The following is a 25132-nucleotide window of genomic DNA, read 5'->3' as shown; positions in this document are numbered from 1 at the left end:
ATCACGACCTGAGCCGAAGTCGGACTATTAACTGACTGAGCCACCCAGGCGCCCCAATTATTTTATGCTTTTAAAATACAGATTCAGGGGCGCCTGGGTGGCGCAGTCAGTTAAGCGTCCGACTTTGGCCAGGTCACGATCTCGCGGTCCGTGAGTTCGAGCCCCGCGTCAGGCTCTGGGCTGATGGCTCAGAGCCTGGAGCCTGCTTCCGATTCTGTGTCTCCCTCTCTCTCTGCCCCTCCCCTGTTCATGCTCTGTCTCTCTCTGTCCCAAAAATAAATAAACGTTGAAAAAAAAATTAAAAAAAAAAATAAATAAAATAAAATAAAATAAAATAAAATAAAATACAGATTCAGACCTGAAGAGAAAGGCAAAAAGACTGGGAAACAAGAAGAAACCACCACAGAGAGAACATCAAGAGTACGAAAAGCAGAAGAAGCCGGGTTCTGATGGGCAGGGACTCTGACCGGTTCCTTCAGAGGCTGGCACGGTGTGGCGCTCTCAGAAATCCGTGCAGAAGGCAGGGAGCAAGATGGAGGAAGCAGAGGAGACAAAGGTGGAGAAGACAGGCAGAGAGGGGCATGGACAGAGCAGGAGAAAACAGAACCCAGGCAGGTGGAGGTGCAGACAGGGGCAGGGGCTGGACCCTCTCCCTCCTTCCAGAACCCAGGTGCCCAGGCCTAAAGGAGGACAGGAGAAAGGCCCGGAAGAAACCTGGGAACTGGTGATGCTTTTCCAGGACCCAGAGCCAGCTCTGAGAGGTCCTGGGCCCACAGGCAACCACCTCTGGTAAGTTAGTCTCATATGGAGAAAGAAGCCAGAAAAAAATAAGAAGGGAGCCGAGTGCTTGTCAAATCGAATCCAAATTAAGAAATGAGGACATTCAGACCCAGGCAGGGGGGAGAGGCTTGTTGAAGGTCATATGGTTGATTTGTCTAACCACAGGACCAGGAACCAAGTCTATGACGCCCTTTTTGATATTCTTCCCACTCTTTTCCCATTACTGTCCATGTTACACTTGGAAGCTAGAATGACCCTTTTAAAATGCAAATTGCTTCATGTCCCTGCCCTGCTTAAAACCCTTGCAGAATTCTATCCCCCAATATCCATCTTCTAGCCAGCAAGATGCATGGAGATTGAGATCCAGAAGGATACTTTCAGGAATTTGACTCACCTACGAATTCCATCTTCTTTTTTTTTTTCTTTAAATCAAATTGTTTATATAGATAGGGGCCCCACTCCTCCCACCGACAAATTTGGCCAAGGCCATGTACACCCTAGGGGCAGCTCTGCCTATGGCTAAATCCAAATGTCTCATGTATCGTGGACTCTCCTGCTCAGATCCCTCAAATGCTCACTCTTGACAAGACAGAGAAAACTAAGCTGGGCCTCTTCATCTCTTCTCCTTCCCAAGGTGGTGAAACTATATTACGTGGCAGAGACTCGCTCCTGGTGGAATGAAAAGGGACTCCAAAGCACAGAGTTATTGTTGCTTTCAGCAATACTTGGATTAGCATGTGAAAGTCCATCTCTTTTGTCCTTCCTTTCTTCCTTTTTCCTGAATTCCCTTTACCTGGAATTCAGACACAATGGCTGGAGTGCCAGCAGCCATTGTGAACCACAAAGTGACCTTAACGATGGAAGCCATTAGCTAGGGTCACAGAGCAGAAACAAACAGCTTGGTGCCTGATGACCAAGGAACTGCCATATCAACCCTGAAATTTTACCTGACAAAGAAATAATTTTTATCTGGCTTAAGTCACTATTATTTTGAGGTTTTCTATTACATGCAGCCAAACTTAGTTCTAATTGATTTACCCTTAATGCTTCCTATCCCATTAGAATAAAACCCAAATGCAACTCAACACCCCAAAAAACAAATAATCCAGTGAGGAAATGGGCAAAAGATATGAATAAACACTTCTCCAAAGAAGACATCCAGATGGCTAACAGACACATGAAAAAATGCTCAACATCACTCATCCTCAGGGAAATACAAATCAAAACCACAATGAGATACCACCTTACACCAGTCAGAATGGCTAACGTTAACAACTCAGGCAACAACAGATATTGGCAAGGATGCGGAGAAAGAGGATCTCTTTTGCACTGCTGGTGGGAATGCAAACTGGTGCAGCCACTCTGAAAAAAAATTCTTGCTAAGCAAAACTAGTCAGAGAAAGACAAATACCATATGACTTCACTCATAGGAGGAATGTAAGATACAAAACAGATGAACATAAGGGAAGGGAAGGAAAAATAATAGAAAAACAAGGAGGGGGACAAAACATAAGAGACTCAAATAGAACAAACTGAGGGTTACGGGAGGGGTTGTGGGGGGGGCGGGCTAAATGGGTAAGGGGCATGAAGGAATCTACTCTTGAAATCATTGTTGCACTAAATGCTAACTAACTTAGATGTAAATTAAAAAATACTTTAATTAATTAATTTAAAAAAAAAAGAGTAAAACCCAAACGCTTTCTCTTGACCCTCAAAGCTGTCCCCAGCCATCAGGCTTCAGGTCAAACTACTCTCTCCCTTGCTCTATACTCCTTACTACCTTCTCTCTGTCAAGCATGATACGTGTTCTACCACGTGGGGACTTGGCACTTGCTGTTCCCCTGCCTGGAATGCTCTAAGCTCAGGTCTTCACACACAAGCTACACCCCTATCCATCTGATCTCAGCTCACCTAATTCTTGAGAGAAACCTTCACTAACCACCTAATCCCAATGAAATTCATTACCCGCCCACAATCTCCAATCACTCTATCATCCCACCCTGGGGTATTTTCTTTATAGCCCTTACCACAAGATCAAACTCCTGTGTTTTATTTACTGGCTTGTTCTCTCTCTCACTCTCCCCAGAATCTAAGTGCCACATGAGCAGGGACCTTCTCTGTCTTGGTCACTGAAATAGCCCTCGTGCTTCACACAATGCATACAGTGGTTTGACAGTGATGTCCTTTTTTAAGTTTTTTTTTAAGTGTATTTATTTTGAGAGAGAGCACAAGCAGGGGAGGGCAGAGAGAGAGAGAATCTAAAGCAAGTTCCACACTGTCAACACAGAGCCCAACACAGGGCTCAAACTCACGAACTGTGAGACCATGACCTGAGCCGAAATCAAGAGTTGGACGCTTAACTGACTGAGCCACCCGGGCACCTCTAACAGGGATGATTTTTCCATTATCAGAAACTCACCATATGACGTTAAAAAAAGCCAGTCTTAGTAGATGCAAAGGTTAGAAAGTTTAAGGCATAATGCTGCTGTCATTATTAGGAATTTTACACTGATGAATGTTAGGGTTAAGTGGAATTTTATTTTGATGCTTACTACTGGCAAGGTCACACAATGTAATCCGTTCTAAGGCCTATACACTAATTTCTTTAACGTTCTTTTTTTCCTCCTTATCTACATTGAAAATGATTTCACAGAAAAATGAATCCACTCTATGGCAGGCATGTGCTGTGGACAGTAAAGGCATGAATCAGACATGAGTTGTGTCCATGGGCAACTGATCTTTATGGGCAGGAAAAGGCACAAGTACACATAGCTAACAGACACCAAGGAAGGTAGTGCAATCAAACCATGAGAGCACCATGCTTAAGTGAAAAAGGCAGTCACGAAAGACCATGCATTACATGGGACCATGTACATGAAATGTCCAGAGTAGACAAATCTATAGAGACAGAAAAAAGGTTAGTGGTTGCCTGGGAAAGGGGCTGAGGGGATAGGGCCCTAGGAGGGATGGGGAGTGACTGATAATGGGTAAGGGGTTTCTTTTGGGGGTGAGAAAATACCCTAAGATTGACTGCGGTGATGGTCTGTAAATAGACACTGAATTATACACCTCACATGGGTGAGTTAATGGTATGATGTACTAATTTGCCAGGGCTGCAACAACAAAGTCCCACAAACGTAGTGGCTTAAACAACAGCAGTTGTATGTTCTCACAGCTCTGGAGGCTGGGTGTCTGAGATTAGGGGGGTTGTCAGCGTTGGTTTCTTCTGAGGCCTCTGCCCTTGGCTTGTAGACAGCTACCTTCTCTCTGTGTCTGCCCTTGGCCCTTGGTCTTCCCTCCAAATTTCCTCTTCTTATAAAGACGCCAGTTGTGTGCAATTAGAGCCCACCATAGTGACCTCATTTTAACTTAATTACATCTTTAAAGACTCTGTCTCCACATTCTGAGGTACTGGGGGTTAGGACTTCAACATATGGGTTTGGGGGAACTGAGTTCAGCCCATAGTATATGGTATGTGAATTATATATCATTAAGAAAGAAAGAAAGAAAGAAAGAAAGAAAGAAAGAAAGAAAGAAAGGGAGAGAGAGAAAGGGAGGAAGGAAGGAAGGGAGAAGGGAGAGGGAGGAAGGGAGAAGGAAGGAAGGAAGGAAGGAAGGAAGGAAGGAAGGAAGGGAGAAGGAAGAAGGAAAGGAGAAGGGAGGAAGGAAGGAAGAAGGAAGGAAGGGAGGAAGGAAGAAGGAAGGGAGAGGGAAGGAAGGGAGGAAGGAAGGAAGAAGGGAGGATGAAGGGAGGATGAAGGGAGGATGAAGGGAAGGATAGATTCACCTGAAGCAGAGCACAACATGCTTGGGGGTTCAGGAAGGAGAAGTTGCTATTGCTGAGATTCAGGGAATGACAGTAAGGGTAGAAATGTGGGGACAATTTGAGAGCTATCTCTAGGGCACCATGAGGAGTCTCTTGAACACAAATCTGATTACATTACCCCTCTGCCTAAACATTTCATTCCCCTGCACAGCTACCCTTCAAGTTCCATCAGGTTGCTGCAAGTCCCTGCAAAGCCTGGCCTCTCCAGCCTCTCAAGTTCTGGGTTAGGCACCGCCCCTACGGGCTCTGGCACTGTAACTGTTTACTCTCCTGTCTTCTCCACTGTACTGGGAGTTTCCAGAGGGAGACACATACCTTGTCCCCATTGTGTCCCTAGGGTTTGCACAGTGCCCAGCACAGAGGAAGGGCTCAGCCACTCATCTGAGTGAGTGAGATTATCTAGAGATGGAGGCAAGGACAGGCAGGAGGAATGCCTCCCTTTAAGAACTGTCTCTTTTACCCCTCCCATCCCCCAATCGCACAGCTTTCTGCCTCCCTGGGTTCTTGGAGAGAAATCGAAGCTTCTCTGAGGTCATCACTCAGCCCTTAGGCCATGGCTGGCTTGTGAGCCAGGGCCAGGGGGAGCTGGGACTGAACACAGGCAGGGACTCTTTTACCCTATAAGGTCCTTCTCCGGTTTCCAACCCAGACGTTCAAACCCCAAGGACAGGCAGCGTCCAGCTTTCCTCAGCTGCTCAGCTGGCCAAGGAATAAGAAAGAGGTCCCTGTGCTCCCCGGGAGGGTGGCCAAGGGCGTGGGTTGCAAGGTGGGGGGAGCAGTCAGTAGAATGCCCAGAGGAGCGTGGGTCCGTTTCAGCGGCTCTCAAAGCCCTTCACCCAATGACCTCCCAGGGCCTCTCCCTCTCTTTCCAATTAAAAATATCCTTTCCCTAATGTTTCTCAGCAACTCTCAAAGGTCCAGAGGAAAGGCAGCCAGGGAAGGGCCGGGAGGGAGAGGAGCCATTGCCTAAAATACAAGAGGTCAGTGTGGTCCTGAGCAGGGCTTCCCAGACCGCTGTCACCTGGCACCACATCCCCCCTTTTGCCATAGCCTCATAACACCCATAGCATTACTTGCTGTTCTTCAACTTATTTTTCATATTTGTGTTTTTTAATGTTTTATTTATTTTCAAGAGAGAGGGGGAGAGAGAGAGAGAGAGAGAGAGTACAAGTAGGGGACAGGCAAAGTGATAGGGAGACTCCAGGCTCTGAGCCGTCATCACAGCACCAGATATGGGGCTCGAACCTAAGAACTGTGAGATCATGATCTGAGCCAAAGTCGGATGCTTAACCGACTGAGCCACCCAGGCGCCCTTCAACTTATTGTTTAAAACCAGAATATATTTAATTTATTTTTTTTTAATTGTAATGTTTATTTTTGAGAGCGAGAGAGTGTGAGCAGGGGAGGGACAGAGAAAGAGGGAGTCACAGAATTGGAAGCAGGCTCCAGGCTCCGAGCTGTCAGCACAAAGCCCGACACGGGGCTCGAACTCACGAACTGTGAGATCATGACCTGAGCTAAAGTCAGACCCTTAACCGACAGAGCCACCCAGGTGCCCCAAAATATATTTAATTTAAAGGAAAGCTTTTATCACTATTGAGTGGGAAAACTATCACTGCTCTGCCGGATGTGTCCTGCTTGCCCCTCTGATCCACTCTCCACCACTCTTGTGTGTGCCGAGGCAGGGAGGCCAACCTTAAGCCCGATCACTGGGCGCCCATGCTCTCTGTTTCCATGTGGGATTGGTCAAAGGGGGGCATCAGTGGGAGATTGGGTAGGGAGAGAAAGAAGAGTGTGGCTGGAGTATTTGTCCCCCCAGCTCCTCCCCGGGGATCAGCACAGACTGGCTGTGCTCCTCAGCCTCTGACAGCCCATCTCTGGTTCTAGGGACCATTTCTACTCTTACCCCTCAGGCCCCTTGCATTTGCACCAGCCCACTGGTTTACCTACATGGGGCCCACACCTGCATGAATAGCGCCTTGATTAAATTACCAGATTATCCATTTATGCTAATAAAATTATGCCATTAAATGCTAACTGAATGTAAAAAGGAATGAAGATGAATTTCTACATATGCTATAAGATGATTTTCGGGACATATTAGGTGAAAAACAAACGAGTAACAGCCACAAGAAACAAGTTGCAGAGCAATGTTCAGGGCGCAAGGGAGAGAGAAATGAAAACATGCACAGTTAAACCTTGAGCAACACGGGTTTGAAATGCACGGTTCCACATACGCGTGGATTTTTTTCGATAAATACAGCACCACGCTGTAAATGTGTTTTCTCCTCCCTCCTGTTTTCTTAATATCATTTTCTTTTCTCTAGCTTACTATGTTGAAAGAATACAATAGATAATAGATAATACACGTAAAATATGTGTTCCTCAACTATTTATGTTATTGGTAAGGCTTCCAGTCCACAGCAGGCTATTAATAATTAAATCCGGGGGAGAGTGGGAGTCAAAAGTTATACTCAGATTTTCGACTATGTGGAGGTGAGTTCCCTTAACCCCCAATTGTTGAAGGGTCAACAGTATGTGTATTTGCTTATATTTTCAAAGGCAAACAAAAACTTAATAGAAACAGTTCCCTGAAGGGGACGTTGTTAATAAAACTACTTGTTGATAAAAGCTGAATATACCTCGTTATATAGTTCTAACTTTGGAACTATTAAATACTTTACATAATTAAAAATATAAAGGGAGCCTGGGTGGCTCAGTCAGTTAAGCATCCAAGTCTTGATTTTGGCTCAGGTCATGGTCTCATAGCTTATGAGACTGAACCCCACATGGGGCTCTGTACTGACAGCACGGAGCCTGCTTGGGATTCTCTCTTTCCCTCTCTCTCTCTCTGCTCGCTCTCTCTCTCAAAATGAACAAATAAACATTAAAAAAAAAAAAAGAATAAGCAGACATCCTTTAAAAATTTTTAATTAAAAAGTAAATTAAAAAAATAAAAATGAAAATACTAAAGTAGGGGCTCCTGGGTGGCTCAGTCGGCTGTGCATCTGACTCTTGATTTTGGCTCAGGTCATGATCTCACGGTGGTGGGATAAAAACCACAAGTTGGTGCACAGCGTGGGGCCTGCTTAAGATTCTCTCTCACTCTGCCCCTCTCCCCAGCTCGCTCACACTCTCTCTGTCTAAATAAATAAATAAATAGATAAATGTAAAAATACTAAAGTATATCAAAGAGATATATTCTAAAAATAAAGAAGTACAGAAGCAAATGAGCCTAATTATATATCAAGTTGGTGGCGTAGCCATCCTGAGAATCATTGGTTCGAGTAAATTTAACAGTGTTTTAGGCATTCATCCTTAGTCACATATATACTAAGAAATATATATAGTTAGTAGTCTTAGTACTAATTTTAGTATCTTGAAACAATGGGATAAACAAACTATATATATGATAAACAAATAAAATGTGTCAGTATCATCAGCAACCAACATTTAACAGCCTAAGAGATCGATTTTAAAATAAAAAAATTAGGGGCACCTGGATGGCTCAGGTGGTTAAACGTCCGACTCTTGGTACCGGCTCAGGTCCTGATTTCACGGTCATGGGATTAAGCCCCATGTAGCCAGGCTGAAAAAAAAGTCCTGATTTACTAGTTACACATACTGGCATATTTATAGGTGAAATGATATCATGTATGAGATTTGTTTTGAAACACTCCTGAAAAACAATGTGTGAAATAAACTTGCTAGAATGTTGATGGTCACTGAAGCTGGGTGATGGGTACCTGGAAGGTTAATGATATTATTCTCTTTGCTTTTTTTTTAAAAAAAATTTTTTTTTTCAACGTTTATTTATTTTTGGGACAGAGAGAGACAGAGCACGAACGGGGGAGGGGCAGAGAGAGAGGGAGACACAGAATCGGAAACAGGCTCCAGGCTCTGAGCCATCAGCCCAGAGCCTGACTCGGGACTCGAACTCACGGACCGCGAGATCGTGACCTGGCTGAAGTCGGATGCCTAACCGACTGCGCCACCCAGGCGCCCCTCTTTGCTTTGAAGTATGTGTGAACATTGCCATACAACTTTTAGATTAAAATATTAAATTAAATTAAATTAGTTGTTACTTGTGAAGGCTCTGAGCCTAAAGTTGGCCCCCTTGCCGTTAAAGCAAAGTAAGATAGCAAGTGCTAGAAAGGTGTGAGCAATTCAGTAGCTCCCAACTAAGACTTTCTCCTTGAGGTGATGGGGAGGTTTGGAAAAGATTTTAAAAGGAGATAATTTACTGACTCAGTGGATTCAGGGCAATTTCATACCAAAATACAAAACGTGGTAAACTCTGACTTTGAGAAGCTATGATGTTGTAAAGCCAGCCCTGGACTGAGGGGTGGGAGGCCCAGGACCCAATTCTCACTGGGTGCTGGTCTCACTAGGAATCCCCTTGCCTTGGTTTCTTCTTCAGGGAGATGGGAGGCATCAGACTAAAAGATCTCTGGATCCTTCCAAACATGTCAAGGTGCCTACCAATTCATCCAGTCAATCAACAATCCTCAACTAAACAACTACTATGGACTGTGTTTTGTTCTATGATGTTCCTGGACATAGTCCCTGGCTCTCCAGAGCTTATGGTCCAGCTGTAATCTGCCATTTCCAATAAAATGTTAGCTATTCTGAAAACAGACACTGGCCTAATGGTACATTTTGGAAGGAATATGAAGAGGGGATGAGAGAGAGAGAGAGAGAGAGAGAGAGAGAGAGAGAGAGAGAGAATCTCAAGCAAGCTCCATGCTCAGAGCTTGGAGAGCCTCCATGCAGAGCCTGATGTAGGGCTCGATCCCACCACCTTGGGATCACGACCTGAGCTGAAATCAACAGTAGGACATTCAACCGACTGAGCCACCCAGGCTCCCTTATCTGCCTTGTTTTAAAGTGCTCTACTCTCATGTCCAGATCAGATTATTTTACTCTTGAATTTAAAGAGGCAATCCCTATAAGCTCCCAAACAACTCTAGACTCTTTAAAATTCAAAATCTAGTGATTTTCTACCACCCACACAGTCAAGGCCAGTATTCCCAGCTCATCTCCAAGATTCTCCAACATCTGACCTTAATTTCCACCATTATCTTTTTATGTGACCTGTGCTTGATTCATACTTTAGAGGTTATATTCTGTAAGAACACTTACCCACTTCTTGGTTTCTCCAAAGTTCAACAAATCCTTGTTGGACTTTATTTCTTTTCTTTCCTTTTTTTTTTCTTTTCTTTTCATTTCTTTTCGAGGCTCCACACCCTCTATGGGGCTTGAACTCATGACCCTGAGATCAAGAGTTGTATGTTCTACCGACTGAGCCAGCCAGGCACCTCTCCTTGGACTTTAGGCAAATCCTTTCCCTCTCTGTTATAATCTGATAGGCATTTCAGAAGCCAGGCAGATGTTAAGATTTGGTGAAGTAGGCAAGTTTAATTCAGGAGAGTGGGGTAGAGCCTGGTGTGAAGCAGAAAGTACCTAGCCTTTCTCAAGACATTCATATTTAAAATGCTTGAGAATACAGTAATAGACAAAATACATCTTTCAGCTTGAGACCTTCCAAAGATCATTGTTATCAAACTGTTTAATAATATGCCCCAATTCCAAAAGAAATTATATACAGAATCTCGTTATAAAAAAAATAAAAGTAGTGTCGTAAATGGTCACTGTTTTTAAACAGCTCACTTTGAAACACAGGACACTTTGCAATTAAACAAAGAATAAAGGAGAAGTTTTATTCCAGGGTCCGTACACCAAAAAAGTTAACCTAATAGTTGACCACTGATATTTTATATACTCTTCTTTCTAGGCAATAGAAACTCTGACTTTAACTGGCAAACAGTTTAAAAAACAGAATTTCTCAGACTCCTTCACAGGAGTCTATAGCTAAGTCCTAACCAAAGTGTATAGTGGTGGTGCCATATGCAGTTTCTGGAAGTGCCTTGCTGACGGAATGCAGTTGGGATGGGTGGAGTTTAACCAGCTATTTGGAACATGAGGTTTAACCCCCAAGTTGAGTGTGGCAGAGTAATAAAATAGAGTGAGTCTAGGTCTCACAGCTAAGCCTGATGGATAAAAAAGAGCTAAACTATGGGAATGCAAGCTGGTACAGCCACTGTGGAAAACAGTATGGAGGTTCCTCAAAAAACTAAAAAGAGAACTACCCTACGACCCAGCAATTGCACTACTAGGCATTTATCCACGGGATACAGGTGTGCTGTTTCAAAGGGACACGTGCACCCCCATGTTTATAGCAGCACTATCAACAATAGCCAAAATATGGAAAGAGCCCAAATGTCCCTCGATGGATGAATGGATAAAGAAGATGTATATATATATATATATATATATATATATATATATATATACACAATGGAGTATTACTCGGCAATCAAAAAGAATGAAATCTTGCCATTTGCAACTACGTGGATGGAACTGGAGGGTATGATGCTATGTGAAATTAGTCAGAGAAAGACAAAAATCATATGACTTCACTCATATGAGGACTTTAAGAGACAAAACAGATGAACGTAAGGGAAGGGAAACAAAAATCATATAAAAACAGGGAGGGGGACAAAACAGAAGAGACTCATAAATATGGAAAACAAACTGAGGGTTACTGGAGGGGTTGTGGGTGGGGGGGATGGGTTAAATGTGTAAGGGGGCACTAAGGAATCTACTCCTGAAATCATTGTTGCACTATATGCTAAATAATTTGGATGTAAATTTAAAATAAATAAATAAATAAATAAATAAATAAATAAATAAATAAATAAAATTTTAAAAAAAAGAGCTAAACTAATGATGACCTAGAATGTGTTAAAATTTGTCATGTAATGTTATTTAAGATCTAAGAGTGTCTTTTAAGATTTTCAAGTAAACTTAATATCTGAACCAGCTAAAGGGTAGCAGAATAAACCACTTCAAGGTATGCCAAAGTGACACGGGGCAGTATATTCTGCTACCCTTCACAACAGTTCTCGAATCTTTGGTCTCAGGACGCCTTTAGTTTCTTAAAAATGATTGTGGCCCTTAAAGAACTTTTATTTCATGGGTTACAAACATCAATATTTACTGTATTAGAAATTAAAATGAGACTTTTTTTTTAATGTTTATTTTTGAGAGAGAGAGTGTGAGCAGGGGAGGGGCAGAGAGAGGGAGACACAGAATCCGAAGCAGGTTCCAGGCTCCGAGCTGTCAGCACAGAGCCTGACGTGGGGCCCAAATTCACAGACCGCAAGATCACCACATGAGCTGAGGTCGGACGGACTGAGCTTCCCAGGCACCCCAAAACGAAGATCTTTTTAAAACCCAAGAATATACAAACAACATCCCAGCAGTTGTCAGCGCCACATGGCATGTCACCTGTGGAAAACTCCACTGGACTCTTGGGAGAGAATGAGGGTGAAAAAGGCAGACGACATGTTAGTAGTATTATGAAAATAGTTTGGACCCTTAAAGGGACCCCAAGGTACCCCTAGACCACACTTTGAGAACCACTGATCTAAAACATGAAATTTTGATCAAATATCTAGGAAGCTGTCACACACCTTCAGTGATTTAACCATGTCTGAATGTAATGACTCCTGAGGTTCCGCATGGAGTATTTGTGATTGGTTGTGTTTGATGTGGGACCACCGGCACCCATTTTCTCCTTCTTTGGGAACCATGCCTTGGTTTCCCTCTCGGCTAATACCCTCTCCTATACTCAGTCCAGCTTAGACACAGAGCATGAGACTAGGCTAAGCCACCCCGATCCCCATGGCCACAGTAACTGTATCAGGGAGGAACACGACGCAAAGTACGACATGGAATCTAGGCTTTTCCTCCTGGGCTGGACCAGGAGTGGATGTACGATCCAAAGTAGCAGCAGCCTTCCTGAGATCACACGGAAGCCTGCGTGAGCATAAAGCCAACACGAAATAGAAGAAAGTGGAGAGAGGCAGAGACAGAATGAGACCCAGAGACGGAGACTGGCCCCGGGACGTTGGCCTGAGCCCCTAAACCGCTATTTGCCTGCTCTTCTGAATAATCAGCAGACGCTCAGTTTTGCTCAGGGAGCTAGCTCTATGTCCAACCCCAAACACTCAGCTTCCTGGATGCCTTTGCAGCACAGGGAGGCCATGGGACCTGGTTCTGGCCAATGACCTGCTGCAGAAGCCCATGCCTGGGGCTTCTGAGGAAGCCTGGGGAAGGGGGGAGAGTTTTGCCCTTTGTTCACTTCCTTCCGGACTGCAGACCCAAGACTGGAAACAGAGCAGCAGGAGTGTGGAAGCCACCGGGGAAGGCAGGTGGAAGGAGACACAGCGGCACCCTTGACTGCTTACTCTAGGTCATGGCCAGGTGGCTTTGCAAAGTGAGGCCAAAGCTCTGGGGTCAAGTTTCTGTGACACACAGCTGAGTGCAATCCTTATGGGTTAAATGGCCCTACTCCTGGACTTTTCCTTAACAGAGACCAATCTGTCCCCTTTGGCTTCTGCTCTTTGGGGTTGGGTTTTCTGTCACCTTCCAGAGAAGAAACCAGTGTTCTGGCTCTGAGGAGATCTCACATTTATTCAGCAGGCACAGAGCCGTTTCTCATGTCTACGAGGCAAGGTGAGCCACAGTCGTATCTTTACCAGAAAGGAGATGATGTTACGTGGCACAGGAGACTCACCCTCTGGCATCAGAGAAACATCAAAGCAGGGGATGGGGGGGTGGGGTTGGGAGAGGAAGAAAGACACCGGGCAAAGAGCAGCATTAAGGGAAGGAGAAAATGTGTTCCAGCTTGGGAAAGGATCTGAAGCAGTGTCTGAAGCGGTGTCTGGGTCACAAGCATAATTTTGATGACTCTACAGCCAAGCTATGCAGGGGAGGCTCCTCCAACTTTTCAGCAAATTCTGGCGCTTCCTCTTCTGAGGCATGTAAAGAACTGCATTCTTTCAGGGGCTGGGCCTCTTCAGGACTTTTTCTTTTTCCCGGACAGGGTCAGGGAGGGGATGGGGGAAGAATAAGAAATAATGAAGCACGGACAAACTTTGGAGCCAAGAAATCTGGATTGTTAAGTCCTGATTCTCCACCGAATTGCTGGGGATCTTGAACAATGTGCTTCATTTTTCTGGGACTCAGTTTCTCCTTATGTAAAACAGTCACAAGAAGAGTGATCTCATGGAGGTGTTGCAAGGATTAGGTGAGCTATTAAAGTTTAATAGGAAAGAATTATGGAAGATGAGTCCATTGGGGGAAACTGGGTAAAGGGTCCATGGGGCCTCTGAGTACTAATGTCTTTTCAGTGTCTCGTGAATCTATGATAGGTTCAAAATCAAAAGATCTAAAAAAACTAAAACACATTTTTAATTAGTAGGAAGGAAGGAAGAGACAAAAATCTACAGGTCCTAGGTGTGGGGTTTTGCAATTTCCTGGCAGTTAGGCAACAAGAGTGAGGATGATGAGGGACCAAAAGGCAAGCTGAGGGCAAAGTACTAGCTAGCACCCCCCAACCCCAGGTGGGGTATATGTGACATTCTTCAAGTACTTCTGGCTGCCCAAGAACAAAGGGAAGGACAGAAAACAAATGGCCAAACTAAAAAGAGTCTCCATCAGTTTACAAATATCTTAGTTCAATTACAAAAAGAGGACAACCTTACCCACAGCCTAAAATCCAGGAACTCCCTGCCGTCTTAATGTTAATGCTTTGCTAAAGGGGAAAATAAACTTAGCCCCACAATAGCTAGGCCTCCAGTAATCTGTGAGTCTTCTTTAGCATATGAAAATCCTTTAAGAAACTTCCTCTTGACTTTACATCCCCAACTCCACAGTGTCTAAGCAGTCACCCCTCACAACCCCAGTGCAGTCTTTCTGCCCACGAGTCCTGTCCCCGTGCTTTAACAAAATCACCTTTTTGCACTAAAGAGGTCTTCAAGAATTCTTTCTTGGGGCGCCTGGGTGGCTCAGTCGGCGAAGCATCCAACCTCGGCTCAGGTCATGATCTTGGGGTTCGTGAGTTCCAGCCCCACATTGGGCTCTGTGCTGACAGCTCAGAGCCTGGAGCCTACTTCAGATTGTGTCTCCCTCTCTCTCTGTTCCTCCCCCTCTTGCACTCTCTCTCTCTCTCTCACAAAAATAAATCAACGTTAAAAATAAATTTTTTTTTAAAAGATTTCTTTCTTGGCCGTCAGCTCTGAATCCCACCCCCCCCCCCCCCGACCGCTCCAAAAACCTCATTAAGGAGATGAGGGAATTTGAGGAAACAGAAATGGAGTTTTGTGTGGATTATTAATTAGATCCCTTTTAATGCTGTTAGAGATATGGAGGTAGAGATTATGGAGCTTCTAAATGACCGGTGATGGGGGGACTTTGTTTTCTTCCATTGTGAGTCTGCACAGACTGGGCCATGTGAAGCTCTGGGATTTTCCAGGGTTATGCTCTTGACAGAGGCAGGTCAGCTCTGTGGAAGGCCTTTCACTGTCTGAACCCCGCTGTCCTCTGAACAGGCTGCCGAGCATGCCCAACCCCCACCAACATTCCTTTCAGAAATGTGGTCAGAGTAAGGACAAAAACAGTACCTTCAGCCCCTGGGCCTTTGTAGAACCTTCTCTAAGATAAAGTATCTCAGGCCCGTGACCTCATCCCATCCTTCCTTGGACTCTGGAACAGATTAGAAGCTTCCTGCGCCGGAGGACAAGGAGAAACTTGAAGAGCTGGGGCGAGCTAAACAGCTCAGGTCTCCACAGCAACTCCCTATGGTGCTTCTCTACTGAGAGCTTCCTATTGTCCCTACAATTCCTCAGCGTCTTTGCTCAGGGGAAAAGTGAGTGCTAACAGGCAGAAAGGCCCCGTATCCAACACAGAAAGCTGTCACAAAGAAGACCTGCTACAGGCTACTCAGGCAAGGTCCCGAGACGGCCCAGAGATGGGGGAGGTCCCCACACCCAGGGTCAGTACATTTGCAGGGGTACTTGGTCCTCTTTGTGGTGTTGGAGGATTGCCTCACCCAGACAGGGTAGGACAGATAGGACAGGTGCTCATGGTAAATCTGGGGGATGGCTCTTGCCCTGGTGGAAAGTTAGGTACCCACGCCTCCGGGCACATTATTCCTGGTGCCAAGACACCTTGAATTTGACACCAAGCTGCTGATGACAGAGCTACATCTGGGGCAAGGAGTGGTCTGAACGGATGCAATGTCCAAGCGGCTTCATCCAGGCAAAGATGTGCCGCTCGCAGTTTACTAGGAGTAAAGTCGGTCCTCCTCACACCCGGAGCATCCGTGGAAGGCAGCCATTCTGAGCACAGAGGTCAAAGTGCGGGCTCCGCTGTCGCACTGCGAAGGTTCCAGTTCTGATCCACACCTGGTAACGGCGAGGCCTTGGGCAAATCAAGGTTGCAGTTTCCTGATCTGTAAAATGACCAAAAAAGAAAAAAAAATTGTACCTATCTCTCAGGGTTTTTGTGAAGATTAAATGAGATTTTTGCATGTGATGCGCTTGGCCCGGCACATAGGACGTGTACATTAAATTCACGCTATTGTAATGAGTGGCGATGGAAAAGCTTTAGGACAAGTCAGTACCTGGTTGCTTAGGGACTTCAAAGTCTCAGCCTCTTTGGATCCCTGTGTCCTCCTCTGAAAAATGGAAGAGCTGAACCAAAGGTGGTTCCTTCTGTTATAAAGGTCTCCGAAAATCGTGAGGGCAAGTCTGAGCCACTCCCAGCCAGGACACAGACAGCCCCTGCTTTGAAATGCTGAGTTTTCAATGCCTCAGTAAACCACACCACCTCTGGGGAACTCCCAGGCCGAGATGGGGAAGGCTGCTGTGACAGAGAGCTTTTCAAGATATTTGGCCAGGTCGGCTGCCTCCAAAGAAACAATGGGCACAATTCTCAGTCCTGAAGGTAACAAGAAGTCCCCTGCCAGTCCCCAGAGAAAAAGCCCTCTGTTAGCTCATGGAAGGGGGCAGGGCTTTCATAGAATTCTAGAATGTCAAAGCTGGAAAAACTCTTGGGGAGTTTCTAGTTCAGGGGGTTTTAAGCTGTGTTCTGTGAGTGCTCCGGCCGTGCCACAAATTATGAATATTCACCTCATTTTGTACGTCTCAAGCTATATTTAGAACAGTGACTGAAAAGCAGCAAAGACACCCACATTAGTCACCCACTAATTTCAACACATCAGAAACTAAAATCCATTAATATGTTGTGGCAGATTCTGCTGGTTGTCCCCTAAATCTACTCATTTTTTTTTATATTTATTGTGGAAACAACAGTAGGGTGGGTCCATGGCCACCCAGATTTTTTTTTTAATGTTTATTTTTGAGAGAGAGAGTGGGGGAGGGACAGAGAGAAAGGGGGACAGAGGATCCAAAGTGGGCTCTGTGTTGACGGCAGAGAGCCCAATGCGGGGCTCAAACTCACGAACTGTAAGATCATGACCTGAGCTGAAGTCACCCAGATTAAAGACTACATTTCCCAGCCTCCCTTGCTGCTAGGCCTTGTAATTAAGTGTTGGTCAAAGGGGTGTAAGGAAAGGTTGTGCTCCTTCCAGGGGTTGAAGTGAGAGGACATGCTGTTTTCATCCCTCTTCTTGCTGGATGGATCTATTGTGGACAAGACAGTGAAGCTCAGTCAGCCATCTTGACCTCTGGATTGGAAGTTTTGTGTTGAAGATGGTGGACGAAAGAGAGAAGGAGCCTTGGGTCTTTGATGCTCATTGAGCTCTTAGCTGTTTCCATCGAGTGCCTTGGACTGCTCACCCCCAGACTTCATTTACGTGAAGGAAACGTAAACTTCTATCTTGTTAAGCCACTTTTACTATGAAGTTTTTGCCTTTTGCAGCTAAATCTAATTGACACAGTTGTGTTCCCAGTGATTGGCTTTATAACGTATTAGTAATATTTTTATCGTTTGCTGAGAGATTCTGAGGAAAACACCACTTGTAACTCCCACTCAGATCAGGAAATTTGCAGTCACCCAGAAAGCCCTTTGGGTGCCTTGACCAATCACAACTATCTCCTTGCTCCTAAAAACACCTCTACCCTAACTTTTACAGGAAACACTTCCATAATATTATGATGCCATATTACCTTGAAAACACTTTGGTTACAGACCACTTTTACCTGTTTTGGATGGGATGGCTCTTAGGACTTTGTTGGACACAAGTCTTCCTCTGATCAGAAAGTTAGCAATTAATTAAAATAGTCTAAACCACTTCATTTTACAAAGGAAGAAAAAGTCTCAAGGAAAGGAAAGAACTTTCTAATGTCAATTAGCAAATCAGGGGCAGAGTGAACTAAGACTCAAGTTCTCTCTCACTCTTTAGCATTTCATTTTCCAGTTCTTTCCAGGAGAAGGGACCATAGATACAAGGTACCAGCCTAACCCAGTGACTCAAGAATGGGAAAGATTTGCAGACACAGCCTCTACCACAAGACATTCTGTCCTCCAACACCAAACCTGGCTCTTTCCACATAAATCTCAGGGCAGAGAAGCTGTTAAAGACCCTGGCAATGGTTCCTCCCAGATGGCTTTGCATTTTAACCTTAAAAAAAAAAAAATGCACCAACAAAGGTGGGGGTCACAGACACAGAGGCCACACAGTGGAGATGACAATTGGATGAAGCGGGGCGTCTCTCCATGGTGCTGTGTGCGCTGAGCCTGACATACAGGAGACCCAGAGATCACTGTGGTGAAGTATGTCACTGAATCTCTGGGACCAGAAGAAATGAGATGCAGAGATGAAGGCTGGAGCAAACCCAAGCTCTTCTGCTGTACTCCCTCAATTGTTCCGATCAGCATGGGGCTGCCCCTACTTCAAGTCTGGGGGAATCCCTCGTGCTCCTGAAAGTCAATCATTTTATATTGTGAAAGATGCCCGGCACACTTTTGGGTAGGATATGGCAGCATCTTCTGGCTCTGATCGGCCAGATTCCAGAGGCCTCTCCGTCCTACATTCTTGGATGGTTTACAGGTGGGCCTGTTGGCTTCTGCCTTTTCCTATGGATTAGAATTAGCAGACACCATTTAGCAAAGATGTTATTACGTGTTCCCTGAGGGGACAGAGGATGTTCCAAGGACTTAACATCAGGGAAACAATGTTTACTTCATCTCCTCTTTGAAGAGTCAGGAAGTACACTGTTAGCACACTGAAGGCTCTGAGAATTCCCACAGTAAAGAATTCTGCTTGATTTTGCCAGACTTGGCATTTCCCGAGCTTTTTTGACTTTTGGATCTGGTGTTTTACCAACAGCATTCTGCATAGAACAGTTTGGCGAGTGATGCCACAGCCCCTTTGCAGGATAAAGGATCCATTACTACACACGTGTTGCACATACCACATGGGTAGAAAAATCACCTTTCCGGCCCAAGTAGCCCATCTCTCTGGAAAAGTACTGAATTATCCCACACTCCATAAAACTCCATTCCTGATAGCCCCAAGAAGCAATTGCGGAACTGACCTAACCCTGCCCAGTCTGGGGTGGGGTCCCGGGGGACAGCTGGCTGGGCCCCACCGCCTGGCACTGGGCTTGTTGTACCAAGAGCCCTGGCCAGCCGGCAGCCACCCAGTGTGTGTCTGGGCTAGTTTCCCCTTCCTCTCCCTGCTCTTTTTGGAACACAGCTGAATGGCTCCAGTCTCTCAGCCCTACTCCTGGCCAACACTGGACCCCTCGAAGTCTGGCCAACTCCTCTCCCACTGGCCTTGATAAACACCCCCTCCAAGCTGGGAAGCACAGCACTGGGCTGTTTTTCTCCCTCATGCACCCCAGGAAGCCTCTCCTGTGCCTGGGCTTCCTTCCCAGACCTTGGCTGCCAACCCGTTTTAAACTCATCCTTAGCCCAGTCAGTCACCTGAAGAAAAAGAGACTCACAGAAGGCCCGAGATGAAAGAGGCTTTAATCTTGTGGCGTTTTGAGTTTTGTTTTTAGCAGGAAAGCCTTATTTTCAAAACAAATTTCTTATGCGGAGTTTACCAGTTTATAGAACAAATAAGTAAGGACATTCAGGGAAGACTTGTTTATTCCAGCAAAACGCTAGAAAGAAACAAAATGTCCATTAGCAGGAAGCAGGCTTAATAAAATTATGGTGAAGTCATACCCTGAAATACTACACAGCCACCTAAAAGCGTGAGGCAACCCCCAACTCTAGCAAAAGTCCTAGGACAATCCTTATTCTATGTGGACAATATTTGGTTAACAAGTTCTTTTTAGGAAGCACCTTGGGGGGGCTCAGTCGGTTAAGCATCCAACTCTTGATTTCGGCTCAGGTCATGCATGACCTTACGGTTCGTGAGTTCGAGCCCCGAGTCAGGCTCCAGGCTGACAGCTCAGAGCCTGTTGGGGTCTTCTCACTCCATCTCTCTGTCCCTCCCCCACTCGTTCACTATTTCTCTCCTTCTCTCTCAAAATAAATAAAAAATAAACTTCTAAAAAGGTTTATAAAAATAATTTCATTTTAGGGCAAAAGGGAAGATCATTACTTGTGTTGTTATAATGAACTACTTCCTATTCAAATTTGTCTACTGTTCACATGGTACTTAAACATGGTGACCAAACATCCCACTTTGCGCAGAACTGAGGGGTTTCCGGGACATAGGACTTTTAAGCGATAAAACAGAAACCCCCAAGCAAAAGGATGAGTTGGTCACCTTACACTTAATAGAAATTAAGACTTTATTTTAGAAAGAAAAGAGTACTAGGAATTTAGTCCCCAGCATATTCACAAATGAAATTGAACCAGTATTTATACTATAAATTACAAAGGCAAAACTGTGTGGACTGATAGGAAACACAAAACCATCTCAGATATAGTGATAAGTAAGGAAAAAAAGGCAAGGTAGGGACAGTGTGCCACGCATGTTCTCATTTTGTAAGTTTTCTCTCTCTCTCTCTCTCTCTCTTTTCCCCTAAAGGTCAGAGTGGGGGAGCAGTGGGGGGGTTTATTCACATCATAAAGGGAAGTTTGTGACTTTTTGTCTATTTACTTACCATATCCTAAGAAAATGGCAGGACAGATTTTCACCAAATTTTAAGGATGTGTTTGGGATGGTCTGACTTAAAATATGGGTTGTTTGGCACCTGGAAATTGCATTCTAGGGAGCCTGAGAAGGACGCTTCAAAGAGCTAAGCAGTCATTCTCCAGAGAAAGCTGACCCTAGTTAATAAGAAAGGCCCACATTAATCACCAATTGGAAAAGACATGCAAGATGGGTTCAGGTCCACTGACAGAGAAAACAGAGTGGTTTCTAGTGAGTGTCCAAAATCAAGGGTCACAAGGTAGACTTTCCAAATGGAAGGCTTCAATGTGCAGGTCTGCTTCCCACGTGGGTAAGATCAGACATCTAGGTGTGTAAGGATGTATGTGTGTATGTATGCTTCCAAGGGGAGCAGGTCTTGCGGATATTACAGCTTGCATTTGCAGACTGCTCCTGAGAGACGCATATGAAATTGACCACAGCCCACGAGCGTCTCTGAGGAGGATCACAGATCTGAAATGAACAGGTATTTATTTTTCATTGTACAGCCTCTTGAACTGTTGGCAATATTTTCCATGGTGTACGTCAGGTCCTTTTTCTTCTAATTTGTGAAATATGGCAAGCGTACAAAAAGTATACAGAACAATAAGGTTGAGATCTTTGTATCTACCTGTTAGCTTTGACAAATCTTAACATTTTGCCATAGATGGCTGTACTGGACAACCCCACAGCTCCCTTCTTGTGTCTTTCTCCTGTACTTTCACACAGAACACTCTGGACACTTGTGGTCATCAGATGTGTGGGTTTTGTGTATGGGTTCTGGTTTTTCCCCACAACAAACAATTCTGTGACACCAGCTGAGTGTCCTAAAATGTAACTCAATTCTGACACTCTCTGGAGACAGTGTCAGATCCCATAGGTCAAGGTCTTAGTCCGACAAGACTCCCCCTACTCAAATGCCAGTCCCAAGTAATAGATCTGTGGTAGACTCGCAGGCTTACCCACAACTTTCACCTGACTTGGCTACAAATTGGAGGTTCTCATTTCTCCCTCCTCTCTAGGTGTGATTATTTATGACAATAGCTCATCGAACTCAGGAAAACACATTTACCAGTTTATTAAAGGAAATGATAAAGGATGCACTTGAAGAGCCAGATGTAGAGATACATAGGGTGAGGACAGGGAGAGCCCTGGGTGCAGGAGCTTCTGTCCTTGTGGATTTGGGGTGCCCCACCTTCCTGATACCTGGATGTGTTCACCAACCTGGAAGTTCTCTGAACCCCAACTCTCTTGGATTTTCTTTTTTTTTTTTAATTTATTATTATTATTAGTTATTTTGAGAGAGAGAGCAAGTGGAGGAGGGGCAGAGAGGGAGGGAAACAGAGAATCCCAAGCAGACTCCCCACCATCAGCTTGGAGCCCCATATGGGGCTCGAACTCACAAACCACGAGATCATGACCCTGAGCTGAAATCAAGAGTCAGACACTTAACCGACTGAGCCACCCAGGTGCCCCTGTGTACCTTTCATTTCCTTTTCTTATCTTATAGTATTATCAAGAACTTTCTGTACAATGTTGGAAAGCAGTGGTGAGAGGGGACATCCTTATCTCATACCTGATTTTAGTGAGAAAGCTTCAAGTTTCTCACTATTGATTTGCTGTAGGTTTTTTGTAGATATTATTCATCAGGTGAGCTATTCCCCTCTATTCTAGTTTACTGACAGTTCTTTTTTTTTTTTTTATCATGAATGGGTTTTGGGTTTTGTCAAATGCTTTTTCTGCACCTACTGATATGATCATGTGATTTTTCTTTTTTAGCTTATTGATATAATAGATTACATTAATTGATTTTCAAATATTGAACCAGCCTTGCATACCTAGAATAAATCCCACTTGGTTGTGGTGTATAATTCCTTTTAGACATCATTGGCTTTGATTTGCTAGTATTTTGTCAAGGATTTTTGATTCTGTGTTCATAAGAGATGTTGGTCCATAGTTTTCTCTCCTTGGAATGTCTGTCTGGTTTTGGTGTTAGGGTATTGTTGGCCTTACAGTATCCTCTAAGAGAGATTGTAGAGAATTGGTATAATTTCTTCCTTACATCTTTGATAAAACAACTCATTAATTTTAACAGATAAGAGGATTAGTCTCTGTAGAAAGATGCCCACCATCTACCACTCTTTGTTTTCCCGAGGTATCTGCATGGAGCCTTAGATTTCCATAGAACACAGCTTGAGATCACTGATCTAAATCATGAATCAACACATTTTTCTGGAAAGGGCAAGACAGTGAACATTCTAGGCCTTGTGGGTCATATGGTCTCTGTTGCAATTCTTCAACTTGGCCAATACAGTGCAGAAGCAGCCCCAGATAACAGACATTGGAGATGAAGGTGTGGCCAGGAACTATTCAGTGAAAGCAGGTTACAAAACACCACTACTAATAAAATGGCTAATGCTTGTTGAATGCTTTCTACAACCAGCCACTGTAGTAAATGATGTACATGGATTATCTTCCTTCATTGTCAGAACCACTCTGTGAAACAAGTGTGATCTCTAATTTACCGATAGGGAAACCATTTATGTTTCCTTATATAGACAGTTGACCTGTGAACAGCTTGGGGGTTGGGGCGCCAAGCCCCTGCACAGCTGAGAATCTTCCTATAACTTTTGACCCTCCCAAAGCTTTACTAATAGCCAGCTGTTGACCGGAAGGCTTCACCTCTCCCTCTAGCCCTTCTTACCACCTCAATGGCTTTTCTGGCCTCTCTAATTACCAGGAGCATAAAGGGAACCACAGTTTCTGTTTAGAGCAAAAAAGGAGTTAGATACCCACAAACGACTGCCTGGGTTAAGGCTATTTCCAAATTAGACCCTGGGAGGGGCAGTGATCCAGAAGAGTTGGGGCCAGGTCTGCTGTTGGGTGTGACCAGACCAGGCAGGCCCAGCCCTTTTACAGAGTGGTAGGACTCAAGGACACGTCCTCAAAAATGTGAATTTGGGGATGTGGCGGCTGAGGGTCTACTCTGCCCTGGACATTTTGTGCACATTACCTATGAAGTGGGTGTCATCTGGGCCACATCTCCTAGATGAAGGAAGATTGAGTAGCTTGTCCAGATTCCCTCTATTCGAGGAACTCATGCTCTCCCAACTCAGTCCAGCTCTTTCTGTGCTGAGCCAGGAACCACATGGGCTGGCATAGGAGCGGTAGGGTCCAGGGTTCATGTTCTCTTAGCCTCCACTCTCAGGAAGGCATCGATGAAGAGGCTAGTGATCAGGTGGTCTGGTAACTCCAGCTCTGTCTCTGAGGAAAGGTGGAGGAGGGTATTCGGGATACTGATTGTGAAGTAGGCCAGGGAGGAGTGGGAGGGATCAGAAAGGAAAAGCATGTTCTGTCTCTGAGGAGCCACCACAGGGAACGGATAGACTGATGCCCCACATGGCAGGACTAACCAAGCTCCAGTCATGAGAAGTGCCAGGGATGTAAGGGTGATTTCAACACCAGAATCTTCCCTCACAGGGCTGTCCAGGGCAGAGCAAGCTGCTGGTGGTGCTCCCTCTTAGGGCTGGTGTACACGCTAAGGCCTGGGGCCACCCATCAGAGGGAGGGGATGTGGACTTTTGGTTGGATGACCAACCAGGTCTTCTCCTTCCCTAAGATCCTGCAAGGATAACCATAGCCAAGCTGAGCACCTTTGTGTGTGTGCATTACCTCGCTTTAAGAAAAAAAGTATTGTTGGGGCACCTGTGCGGCTCAGTCGGTTGAGCATCTGTCTTTGGCTCAGGTCCTGATTTCATAGTTCATGGGTTCAAGCCCCACGTCAAGGTCTGTGATGACAGCTCAGAGCCTGGAACCTGCTTCGGATTCTGTGTCTCCCTCTCTCTCTGCCCCTCCCCCGTTTGTGCTCTCTCTCTCTCTCTCTCTCTCTCTCTCCCCCTCTCTCTCTCACAAAAATAAATAAAAATATTTTTTAAAAGGTATTGTTATTAATTATTTCTATTTTGCAGATGAGAAAACAGAAATCCTGGACAGTTAAGCAGCTTGCCCAAGTTCCCAGAGCTGGTAAACAGCCAGGCTGGGACTGAACCTGTTTGTCTGTAAAGCCTATGTTCTTTTTCAAGTCTGGGGACCATCATTCAAAAAGGATCAGGATGCCAGGAACCCAAGATAGGCAGACCAATGAGAGCTAGATCCTTATTTCCAGAGACTTTGATATCTTATTTCAAGGCAATCAGGAGATTTGCAGACCTTCCCATCTTAGGTAGCAGATTAAGAAACTCGGCCACTTAAACCAAGTAGCCACAGCCCCTAAGGACATGGAAATCTAAAATCATCTCTACAGACACTCCCCAGAAATTGCAGACTTGAGGTTTTTAAGAGACTGGCACTGATTAAAGGAGAACACAAGAGAGGACCTTGACTCAACCAACCGCTCACAGCCACACAGCGCAATGCTGAGATTTCGTTTTCACTTTCCGTCGTCTTCCATGGTCAAATCTCTGACATTTTTCAAATTTCAGTTTTCCAACTTCCAATAGCATAATGGTGAAACTTTTCATTCAAACAAAAAGCTGCATTTGTGCAATGCCGGCATCAAGCATTTG

The 25132-nt window shown here is 44.8% G+C and overlaps 1 long non-coding RNA gene across 1 annotated transcript; it reads right to left on the bottom strand.

Moving 5' to 3' along the window:
• Positions 1-14838: 14838 nt before the first annotated feature.
• LOC109503560 lies at positions 14839-16759 on the bottom strand. Its single transcript, XR_002162632.3, has 2 exons — positions 16137-16759; positions 14839-15965 (listed from the first exon to the last, which is right to left on the bottom strand). It is a non-coding gene; the product is annotated as an uncharacterized LOC109503560 (long non-coding RNA).
• Positions 16760-25132: the final 8373 nt, after the last annotated feature.

This window comes from Felis catus, chromosome A1 (genome assembly GCF_018350175.1).
Source record: "Felis catus isolate Fca126 chromosome A1, F.catus_Fca126_mat1.0, whole genome shotgun sequence".
Lineage (NCBI taxonomy): Eukaryota > Metazoa > Chordata > Mammalia > Carnivora > Felidae > Felis > Felis catus.
The sequence above is the reverse complement of the archived record's forward strand: the minus strand, read 5'-3'. Positions and strand labels throughout refer to the sequence as shown.